Source organism: Pelobates fuscus, chromosome 4, assembly GCF_036172605.1.
Source record: "Pelobates fuscus isolate aPelFus1 chromosome 4, aPelFus1.pri, whole genome shotgun sequence".
Lineage (NCBI taxonomy): Eukaryota > Metazoa > Chordata > Amphibia > Anura > Pelobatidae > Pelobates > Pelobates fuscus.
Window position 1 is genome coordinate 327272490 of NC_086320.1, and position 12894 is coordinate 327285383.

A 12894-nucleotide genomic window follows, 5' to 3' on the forward strand; every position below is an offset into this window, starting at 1 on the left:
TGATACATCTCTATACGCCTTGCCTGTCTGTGTATATAGTATAGGTGAAAGTCTGAGTTTATTATTAATATTGGCAATTCTATAGAGACAACATATTTTAACACGAACGACAGATTGACGAAGACCCTGCTCAAACAGTCTAGGAAGGGCAGTGTGGGGTATAGGAACCAAGTGACAGGGTGGAAAAGTAGCAGAATTGGAAGGTGAGAGTGAAGTAGAGAGTGGATCCATTAATACAGTTTTAAGAGTGATGACAGTTACCCTGGGAGTCCATAGGCTATTCTCAAGAGCTGAGTTTGTAGAGACTACTTAAAGGATTGAAGAGTAGGGGAGAGTCTGACTGTGGAGGCAGACTGTTCCATAAGAACAGAGCTCCTTGTGAGACGTTCTGGAAGTGTGAGTTAGCAGTACGTGTGTGGACAGTAGACAGAAGAAGGACACTGGATTTTAAAGGTTTGAATTAGATCATAGATATATACAGGCACAGAGGTCTCTGGATTCCCCCTCCCTTCATGCACCAACTCCACCCTATAAAATAAATAAACATGTTTATTTGTAACACAGAATACAAAAACTAACATAATGAATACTCTGTGGCAGAGGCAAGTTCCTTCACAGGAACATGGTTTAATAAAATCTTGTTGCAGCAAGTAAACTAATCTCTAACACTCCAACATGGTTGTTGAAGGGAGTTCTATAAAACCAAGGAAAGCACCGTAGAAACCATATATCAATCGACATGATTGTTTTAAACAACCTGGTGGCAGCATGTGGTACTGCAGGTTTGAAAAACAATATCGCAGAATATTGCGGCCATTAGTGCATTTTTTTTGTAATTCTTTATTTTTGATGTGCAGTGACATAGCATGGATATCGTACATACACAGGAGAATAAACCACATATAAAGTTATCAAGCAAACAATACGAAAAAGAAGGGGGGGAAAAAAATCCCTTTTTTAAAATTAAGAATAGAAGACAAGAGTAACTCAAGTCATAGCATTTGTTTAGTGCATTTTTCTAAGCTTTATATCATGCTGATCAGAATAGGCAGATGCTTATATTGTATCTGTAGCAAAGGCAATAATGCTTTTATAAAATTGTTGAAGCAGTAGCTGCTCTTGTGGTTTCAGTGTATCCCATTGTACAGTGCTACGGAATCTGATGGCGTTATATAAATAAAATAATAATCATAATAATAATAATAATAATGCTAGCATACAATGCAGTACAGGCAAGAAACAAACATTTTTATTTTTAACAGAGGGCTGTTTAAAAATGTTCCCTCCTATGCTGGATTAATGTCACATAAATGATAAATCCCATTTAACATTTCTCATGCCTGAGAGATGAGCAATACACCCGTTCTATGTGAAATCTCTGCTGAGCCCTATAAAGCCAACACGTCTGCTGAGCCAACACGTCTGAAATGATCAATTCAAATTGACGGCTGTAGACAGTGATGCATTGAGTAATAGGCTGCTAGTTGTGGGCTGCAACCCTCCTTTTCTGTGCAAGCTTGTGTGAGTGAAAGCACAGATAACAGAGCTTAGTCCCACTACTACCTTCCTATATATGTGCCATAGTGTCCTTTAAATTAAGAACACGTATAAAGCATACTTCTCTGGAAGTAAGTGAAACCCAATGTGGGGGCACTCAGTAGAAAACAAGCACTAAAATGCTCACTAATCTCTGACATGAGAGACAGAGGTGGGGTAACAATATTAAAATATATATATATATATATATATTCATATTCATGGTATATACTGGTTTGTGTGCTAGTAATTATATATATATATATATATATATATATATATATATATATATATATATATATATATATATATATATATATATATATATATATATATATATATATAGATAGATAGACACACACACACACACACACATCATTACTAGCATTCCAGTATTGGAATGCATATGAAACAATATGTCTGCATGTCAATACTGAATAATGGTAATGAGTATGTCTGGTGTGTCCCTTTAATACCAAGTATCTAAATTTAATATAGCCACTGTGTACTATTAGAGAAAGCCTGGGAAAGCCTTAAGCAAAATCAATTACAAAAAATACAGATTTGATTACAAGAATGAAGCATTTTTGTTACTCTTGTATGCATACTAGTATAGAGTATTAAAAAAATTAGAGCATAAAATCAACTTTAAAAAAAAAAATATATTAAATTCTGGAAAAATCTCCAACAATTGTTTAATAGTGGGTTTCCGTACAGTGCACACAGATTGAAACAGAAGAGGAATTTGTCATAGTATTAGTAATTTAATGGCAGTGCAATTATTGTAATGTTTCGATACAATTACTTAAGGAATGCACGGTTACAGGTGGCGAGTCTGGCAACCTTCTTCAAAGTCAATAGAAATCAAGATTTTTTTTTGATCAATTTATTGATTTTTTTTAACTTGCATCTGGACTATGCTAATTACACGCAGTACAGCTGTGTACATAGAGCTGCTGGCGTGTGCAAGTATGCTGGAATCAAAATAGAGTTCATTTATACCATTTTAATACATCTGGGGTTATTATTCACTACACTAGAGATTGTGGAGAATTGAAAAGGGAATTGCATAGTTTAAACCACAATACCCACACCGGATATTTGGCTTAGATGGAGAATTTTTCCAGTTGCAGTTATTTTCACCTAACATTTCCCTTGCCAGGACTCCCAGTTTAGCAAATAACCCCAATGGTATATGAAGAGTGCTCACAGCAACTTACTAATTTACTGAAAAATGGTATATTGCACGTTTTGTGTTTAAACTCTTAATGTATCTCCTAACCACACTTAAATGGTAAGGTGTATGTAGAATTAAAGGGAGAATTGATTAAAAACTGGAAGTAAATGCGAATAACATATTTTAAACAGTTACTGTGTCTCTGAACCAATCACTAACATTTACTATCACAGCCAAATGTGTGAGTGTTACAGTAAAAAACATGTTCGAGAACCACTTAGATCTTAGAGTTAATATGGATGTTGATGTTAGTGTAGCTGTATGGGGAATGCAAAGCAACTTATAAGCCTAGTCCTAAAAGCAAGACTTAAAGCACTGCATATTGGAGGAGAATCAACTGGGTCAAATATTCTGCTCCAGAAGACTCCACATATATCAGATGATTGCCTAACCCTAGGCAAGGAAAGGTGACTTTTTTGTTCCCCAATTTCATCCCCATTTCTTGAATCTCTGCTCCCTTTGGAACAGTCCCCTAACTTTTAGAAACATGTCTCCTCTTTTGGTTCCTCTGACTTCCTTTCCAATCCACACTATCTTCACTGGGCCCATTGGTTGGAAAATTAAAGAAGCAATCTCCTAGTCCATATGAAGGGGCCATGGATCCACTGAAGGACATATTTGGAACTTTTTAAGCAATTTTAACAATTTTGAATCATGATGCAACTGTTATTAAACAACAAGAGAAGTATGTGCTACTGAAGACCTGATTCAATTGGTCCATTTCTATATATTACGAGAGTTTTTTTGTGCTGTAGCATCAATTTCTTTTACACCCTTAAGGACCAAACTTCTGGAATAAAAGGGAATCATGACATGTCACGTGTCCTTAAGGGGTTAAAGGAACACTATAGGCACCAAGACCACTTCATCTCAGTAAAGCAGTCTCGGTGCAGTGTCCCGGTCTCCTGAATCCTGCAATGTAAATGTAGAAAAACTGCAATGTTTATAATGTTTACATTGCAGTGTTAAGACTGCCTTTAGAGACACTTCTTGCTGCTCCGTGAAAAGATGCTGGAAGTCCACAAGCTTTGCATGAGGCAGTCCAGCATTTTCAAAAGCATTTAATGCTTTCCTATGGGGAAGGCCTAATGCACATGTGATGATCACCGCGCATTAGGTACTCCCTCGTAATGACATCAGAGGAGGTGGCGATGAAGCCAACTAAACCATGCTTGTGCATTAGGTTCCCCCTCGTGATGATGTCAGAGGAGACGGAGCCAGCGCCGAGGGACCTTGTCGCTGGAATAAGGCAAGTGAAAAAAGGGTTTATCCCTTTCGTTGTTGCTGGGGGAGGGGCGCTGTGGGAAGAGGAACACTATAGTGTTCGAAATACCAGTTTTGTATTTCTAACACTATAGTGTTCTTTTAATATTTTTGCAAATACTAATTTGAAAGCAGATTTATGAAAGCGCTGAGTAATTACTATCAGGACATGATTTCCCTTGGGCCAATCATGAAAAGCAGTTATATACTCACTGGAGTGATGTTAATGTAGTACATCAATATGTTTCCTGCTCCATAGCACAGATTGACTTACTATTTTCATTAAACATATTCCCTTTTTGTATTACAATAACATCAGCGGAAGGAATATTTTGTCAGTTCATGCCTAAGAAGTTGTATGCGCACTGAGAGTTTAACTCTGTGTAACAAATAAATGCATCGTTGAAATGTTTGTGCTGAAATGAAAACAGAACAAACACATGAAGAAAGATTCGGAGCCTTTGTTCTAAAATTAAATCAATGGGATAAAGAAAAAATAGTAATACATATGGCTTGAAATCAACAAGTAAAATAATACATTGTGTATTTATTTACCCAAACCCATTGTTAATATTCTTTGTTTAGATATGGTGTGTTTCTCCTTTTTAAATACACAACATTCAGCAAATACCTCAACGTGTATCTTAAACAAGTAACTAACAGATATAACACCAAAGCTAAAAAAAAAATCTAAACAGTGAAATATAAAAAATATCACTTAGCTTTGGGTAACAGAAAAAACAGCCTCCCAAGGTCGTTACCCAAAAACGACCTATGCCAGATATAGAAAGATACCAGAGAAAAACAATTCGGGATACGGCTGTATAAATCTACATAAAAGGGACATAAAACACAAAATAGTGTAATACTGTAACAGTATAAAATTATGCGCAGCAATGTATGCACTCACTAGATGTAGACGAATTAAAGCATCGAGCACAGAAACCAGGTGCTACTTAGCATACCAACATTTCAAATGGTAACGGACAATTTAGTTTTAGGGGTATGACTGGGGGTGTGATCAAGGGTGGGGCTGTTTAGAAATTAAAGGTGACTTACTAATAATTATTTATACAATTACATGTAATTTCAAAAAAAAAAAAAAGATCTTATTTACATAGACTGCTTTCGAAACACAATTGTGCTAGTATGAAGCATATTGCTGTAAAACTGTGTTATACACTCAGACACACCAACAGTACAGAGCTCGTAGAAAAGAGGGACATTAGGAGAGAAATGAGGGACAGAGAATTAGGCCAAAAATAGGGACTGCCCCTCCTAAACAGGGACAGTTGGAAGGTAATGATTAAGTAACGTCTTTTAGTCTCTAATGGGCATTTCGGAAACCACTCATACCTGTTGTTAAATGTAATATTTTGAAGCATGGAAACTATAGGTAATTGCTACCAAAAGTGAATGTTATGGAATTTGACTTATTTTGGGTACATATCTGCTCATTTTTAATATTGCAACTATTTTCCCTATATTAACTTATGAGAAAATTCAAATCAGAAGAATTAGATGGAATGTTCATTTTTTTATTATTTTAACTTCCACACAGCCTTTATTCATAATTACATTTTTTAATTGAAGCTAGTTAGTGCATGCCTTTCTAAGTACAAAACCAATGCAATTTCAAAAGTGTCAAAGGCTTGAGAAATATGTTTATTTAAATGTATCAAGGGAGGCAAAAGTCTCTGCAACAGAAGGTTTTTATTGGAGCTAAGTGACCCTAGTTTGCTTCAGGGGATACTAATTTCAGTACATACATACACAACAAATGAAAGGAAAGACTAAGATAGAGAATTTTATCGAAAAAATATGTGAGCACTTTCAGATGTAAAGGAGAACATATGTCAGGATGTAAGTGAGAATAAAGATGTTCTTGGTCAGGTGCATAGGGACAGAATTTGGGTAACTGATCTGCGCTTTGCAAGGAATTAATATGGAACAATGCACTCATATATATGTTATCCATGGGTGCAAAGCATCCAAATGTTTTCTAACCTGTTGCACTGTGTTTGTAGGATTTCAGAACACACTGTTTATAAAAATATATAACCAAATATACAGCAACGCACTGCTCTCCTTTACAAACCTGTTGTCCCTTTTTTCTACAGACTGATGGATGGATGCAAACGAATCACAATGTATGTGAATAAGTCTCAATAAAACTTAGAAAATGTGCCTCTAAACTGTAGTAAATCCGTTTAGAAAATAGCTTATGAAAATATAGTGATTTATTCTTATTCTACATCGTTTACTAGTTATATAGGAATTCAAAATCGCTTGAATAGGGAAAACCAGAATACAGCTATCCCTCCATTTCTTTATATGATGGGCATAATGGAATAAAAATGTAGCCAATACGTAACCTCATCTTCAATATATCAAAAAGGCTGAACAAGTTCATTTTTGACCGAATACATTTAGAAGTCCATTCTTGTAGAATACATTTATATTTATATGTGCCATCTAAGATGTAGAGATAATACTCTACGATAAAACAGCAAATAGGACTAGCTGAGTTACCATGCAAGAGCTATGACCAGTCACAGCGGCTGCAGTACCTACACAACTTTACGCACAACTTTAAATGTGGGGTTTGCTGCTCGGGTTCGAACTCCCTGCTCTAGCCACAGGTATAAGAAGGAGTTTGTGGGCTCAAGGATTTAGAATTAAAAACATGGCAGAGAATGAAAAATGAACGACATATTAGGCAAAATGAAGGTTTAGAAGAACAAATGTAAATATCTATACATCATGCTCTCATAAAAAAAATGACTGTAAAAAATATTAAAGAAAAGAAAACATTAGGACGCTTGCTGTCCCAATTTTCATAGCACATATTATTTATTCAGTAACGCATACCTCCTAAAATTTCAAATATACCAAGAAAGAGGCTTTAAAGTTAGCAGTGTGAGTACGGGTGTGGCTGTACTGAAAGACTTCAGGTGACTTACTAATAATTTATGTAATTTAGAACAAGAACAATGTATCTTATTCACACAGACTGGTTTCTAAACATATATAATAGTTTAAATATTGCTGTGTTGCTCTGTTATACATACAGATACACCAGCAATTTAGAGCTCCTAGACAGGAGGGAAATGAAGACATAAAAATAGCGACAGATGGATTTGGACCTAAAAACGTGACTGTCCCTCACAAATAAGAACACTTGGTAGGTATAGTAACGTACTATGCTTCCATGCATTATTCCAAAAGGTGTTTAATCAGATTCTTCTCAGCATTGCCTGAAGTTCGAAGCCTTGACAACAGAAGGATGAATAGTCCATGAGATGGTTTCATAGCATTTTATAGCTCAAGCAACATGGTGGACTCATTAAAATCTTGAAGGGGTATCTTTCTCTCTTCATTTACTTTCTATGCCCATTTATTTTGGTTAGAAAATATAGAAGAAGAAAAAACTGAGGAAGATATTTTAGTACTTTTAACAAGCTAATCTTCAATCAAAACCACTTAAATATTGTATTTATTTTTTTTTATTTTTTTTTTCTCTTTCAAAATGTTCTTAAATTAGCATTCACTGGAAAAATATGCAGTCATAAATAACTTGACTGCTTTGTTCTTTTAGTAATTTGAAGATCTTCATTTCAGTTAAACAGCATTTGTGGTTAGTTGTTCTGTTGTGTGTAGATGACATAGCATTTCTGATGGTCTGGGGAAACAGAACAACTCAAACCTTTGTATCAGTACGATGTGTGCCTACTGCAAATCAGGTTTTAATGAAAAAAGACAGGAAGTGGGGGTCGGGGAGAAAACAGGACCTTTTATAGAGTTTTAACTATACATAGGTAACCTGAGATTCAGGAAACAAGCGCTTTGAAAGTAGGATAGATGAATATAGAGGAGTTGCCTTTGGTAAGGTGGGTTTAAAAAGAACCGCATAAAAACAGCTGTGCTCTTAGTTAAAATGAGTTCTAAAAGTAAATACATTGATCGGTTTATTGAAGTCTCCTTTGGTGATTGGCATGAATGTGTTAAGATATTTACCATACTTCCAAAAATGTACAATCATTGGTTTAGAAAGAATCTCTTCCCAATGGAATCCAATCAAGGAAATATTGATATAGAAAATAACATATTAGTTTCTGTTATAAAAAATAGAAATTGTGCAGGTTTTTTACAATACTATTATATGATCACTAAAACTAAGTTGACCGCATTGATAATATGTAAATATGAAGGTGATCACAATACTATTGTTAATTCAGGATGTGTAACTGGGTGAACCCACTAGTGTCCATTTCATGGCGGACTGTTCAAAGTGTTTATCCAGTGGGATCAACTTTACAAGACTGTTATTTTATGTATGTATAAATTCCATGTCATAGAATTTAGATATCATAGAAAAAGATGGGCATGCTAAACTAAATAAAAAGAGTATCTTAGTACTTTTTATTCTACATAATTTAACTGGTCTGACTTCACTGCCTGAAATGTAAGAACTAGACTCCTTACTCTATTGGGATTATTCACTAGAGTGGAAATTGTGAAGAACTGACCAGGGATTTTCAACAATTCCTCATTTACCAATATGTGGATTGTTTGGAATTCAAGGTACAATTAAAATATTAGGCTCGGAAAGCTTAATCAGAGAGATTTTGCAAGTCTGCTATGTTTTCAGTTTATCATATACGACTGGGTGGGGATACAGCTAATCTTTAAAATACAAATAAAACATAAAATGGGGTTATATCACTTGAACAATTGAACACTTGCACTCCAAAGATTAAAAGCATGAATTAGCTCCAAGGTTCCTCCTCCAATTTTCTGGAAACCAAGTTGCTCCAAATCCCCTGTGGACAAACTAAAGCTGGCTTTGGCTGTTTGGTTAGAAGCTAAAAAAAAAGTGTTTTATTGCAGTAAAATAAAATTACAAAAAACAGCCAGTCGAGTTTTCAGTTTTGCTGCTTTGGTCTAAAATTGAAGTTTACTTCTTAGGTTATGTTGGCGAACAGATATCAGAACAGCAAGATTATGGCTCAAATAGCCAGGTTGTGGCTATGGCTGAGCTGGAGAATTTTCCAGATCAGCTATTTCTACATAACAATTTTGCCAAAATGTTGATTTTTGGGTTTCAAATTAGCGAAAGACCAGTGAATAAACCTAAGTACCATATATACTCGAGTATAAGTCGACCCGAATATAAGTCGAGACCCCTAATTTTACCCCAAAAAACTGGGAAAACGTATTGACTCGAGTATAAGACTAGGGTGGGAAATGCAGCAGCTACTGGTAAATTTCTAAATAAAATTATAACCCCCCAAAATTATTTTAATTGAATATTTATTTACAGTGTGTGTATATAATGAACGCAGTGTGTGTGTGTGTGTGTGTATATAATGCAGTGTGTTTGTATGAATGCGGTGTGGGTGTGTGTGTGTGTGCACTGTGTGTGAGTATGAATGCAGTGTGTGTGTGTATTAGTGCAGTGTGTGTGTGTATTAGTGCAGTGTGTGTGTTTATGAATGCAGTGTGTAGTGTGTGTGTATGAATGCAGTGTGTAGTGTGTGTGTATATAATGCAGTGTGTGTATGAATGCAATGTGTGAATGAATGCAGTGTGTGTGTGTATGAATGCAGAGTGTGTGTGTGATGCAGAGTGTGTTTGTGTGTGTGATGCAGAGCCTTGGTGGGGGGTGGGCATTTTTTATTTTATTATTATTTGAATATTACATTTTTTATATATATATTATATTTTATTTTTATATTATTATAATTTTTTTTTAAATATTATTAATATATTATTTTTATTTTATTATTAAATTGTATTGATTTATTTTCGCCCCCCCTCCCTGCTTGTTAGCTGGCCAGGGAGGGGGGCTCTCATTCCCTGGTGGTCCAGTGGATGGGCTGTGTAGGAGGGGGCTGGCAGAAAGCTGTAACTTACCTTTCCCGCAGCTCCTGTCAGCTCCCTTCTCTCACCTGTGGTCCGGTCAGCTCCCCTGTCAGCAAGACTCGTGGTCCGAGTACCGTGCGGAGCGTTGCCACGGCAACCTGTGGCAACACTCTGACCCCGCAGCTCTTGCGAGACTTGCAATGGGGAGCTGACCGAACCGGAGGTGAGAGAAGGGAGCTGACAGGAGCTGCAGGAAAGGTAAGTTACAGTTCTCTGCCAGCCCCCAACAGGACCGCCGGGTTAATAATGAGCCCGGCGGTCCTGGTCTGTATTATGGCAATGTAAGTTTCCATAATACAGATATTAACTCGAGTATAAGACGCATGGGGATTTTTCAGCACAAAAAATGTGCTGAAAAACTCGTCTTATACTCGAGTATATACGGTATATCTTGCACAATCTATCTACACTGTCCTGAATGCATACTAAAAATTTATTTTATAACAAAAAAACGAAAGAAAAAAAAACAAAATTTGACAGAAACAGGTATATATATATAGAAGTTACCATAAACTGTTCAATCGCAGTATAAACAAATTGATATAAAACTGCATAAGGAAAATTATTGTAATATAGTATATATTAAACATAACTTTTTCAAGCAGAAACATTTGACCATTATAATAGAACATTGGAGCAACAATGCTGCATTACTTTGGCTTTTATCTTGATTTGTTTTATAGCCCCAACATGATGACCATATACAAAGGTTTCACACACAGATAGATCCAAAAACCTTCTAAAATCCAGTCTGCATGATTTAGTAAATGATATCCTAATGGGTACCAGTAAATCAACCTTTGCCATCAGACACAGAGTTAGTCTATATTAGCTAAATACTAGACTTATGCATTTGGTTTTGGCCGACTTGCAATTCTTTCAAATTTCAGCTGATCTGCAGTTTGACGAATTCCGCATTTCTGAAGCAGTATACGGATGTATAACCAAGCTCATGAGTAGCATGATGGATGCATGTTCATTTGCTTCAGGATTTGGAGTTCTGCCCATGGCACAAAAAAAAAAGACATGATTGATAGGAACAAAGATCATTGATGGCTAGGTCATAGACAATAAATGTTGATTTTATTCAGTGATCAAGTGAAATGTAATTAATAGGAGGAAAAACTGAGAGCAGTAAAAATAGCTATATTATATAGATTTTTAATACTGCTCCTTCTCTTACCAAGGGAAATTCACAGATTACTAGGTCTGTATGGTCAACAAGCCAATAACATTTCTTGCACACAAAAAATTCTATAAGGTGGCCCTATGAAAAGAAGATGCACATTTTAGTATTGCTATTGATTTCACCATGCAAAAAATGCTTCTATATATCAATGTCTAAGACGATAAAGTATAGTTTTATAATCACTTTGTACATATGAGTCAATAGTGATTAAGTCACAGCTGTGGTGAGTACACAATGACAAGAACTCCAGATGTGCTCTGCCTCAACAAAAACAAATTCCTTTTGTTTTTACATGTATATTTTTAACCATTATCTCAGTGTCTACTGACTTGCCAAATTGTTTTAGTCTTAATGCATGTAAATGATCATGGCGACAGCATGGTTACGGTTACTCTCCCAAAATATACTGGCTGTCTCATCTTTCCTGTTTAATGGGCCCCGTCTTTAACAACAACAGCAAAATGGAGGTTTAAACTGATTTTATGGAGGATATTCACTAAGGTTTAATGATGAATTCTAACCTTAACTGCTATACAAGTCAATGGCAGTTAACCCAGTATAACCTCAGGTTTATGGAGTCCAGGTCTTAGAGTCATGTTTTTAGACCAACAGCTAATGGATTTCAAGTGAAATATTCTGGTAAGAGTAAAAAAAAAAAAAAAAAAAAAACTACAAATTGTACATCATTTTATTAAATAATATATAATTGGGAACTAGTAAATTATTAGACCAGATTGAATGATGAGATTTAATGGCCTTTAACTTCTTAAACGTTGCTTTCTTTATTAGAAAGAGAAACCTTAAGGCTCATAGCACAAAACTAAAGTTTTTTTTTTAATAAAATGCATTATAAGCCACTTGTTTGATGTTGTGGCCAATGCTTGAAGGAGATTTACAGATTTATCATTTCACATACACCGTTTAAAATTTGAATTCAAATCAACTTGTGTTAAGGGAAATTAAATATAAATAAACAAATATTTATTTATTTTTGTTTACAAATTTTGTAATGTCACTTGTCCCTCTTATGTTTTGATATATAAAATATATTATACAAGCATACAATTAGCCCTAATAAAACATATGCCAGGGCAGTTATGTATTTTTTGGCTTTATTTATATTTTTTCCTTTTCGTAATATAAAAAACAAAATCTGCATCTCATTACATAATGAGAAATGTATTCAACCATCCAAAACAATGCACCCAACGACATCATTTTGACTATAAGTTAACCTTTTCCAGAAAAAAAAACCCATGCATTTTCCCGTTTGGAGAGTGAGGTGAATGGTAGTGTGACTTGAGAGCCCAAGGAGTTCTAATTATCCAGAGCTGTTATAGTCTGAGTCTGCTTTAAAGTGGCTCCACAACATGTGAGTTTGACTCCACATTCCAAATTCAGTATTTACTTCAATATAGTTTGCTATGAGAGTTTTGTTTTCTACTATTTCTAAATATTTGATATATGTATAACAAGAGGGTAAATTATCTAGTAGGTAAGTTGTGTGTGTCTTTTTTTTTGTTTTTTGTTATGTTCACTGGTTTTGCTGTGTTCAGTGGAGTGACTGGGCACCAGATTACTAATAGTTATACTGACGATATTGTTAATCTTTGTTGCACTTTTCCTGTTCCTATATTTCTTTGCTTCCCACTAGTTGAGCATTCTCTATCATATTTATGCTACACTACATAATTTTTTTTACATTTATTTTTGGTTTGTCTTGATATGAATTATTTAAATATAT

At 35.1% G+C, this 12894-nt stretch overlaps 1 protein-coding gene across 1 annotated transcript in view; it reads right to left on the reverse strand.

Moving 5' to 3' along the window:
* Positions 1–12894, reverse strand: part of HDAC9 (histone deacetylase 9) — a 581709-nt gene that overhangs the window by 147646 nt on the left and 421169 nt on the right. The window lies entirely within an intron of this gene.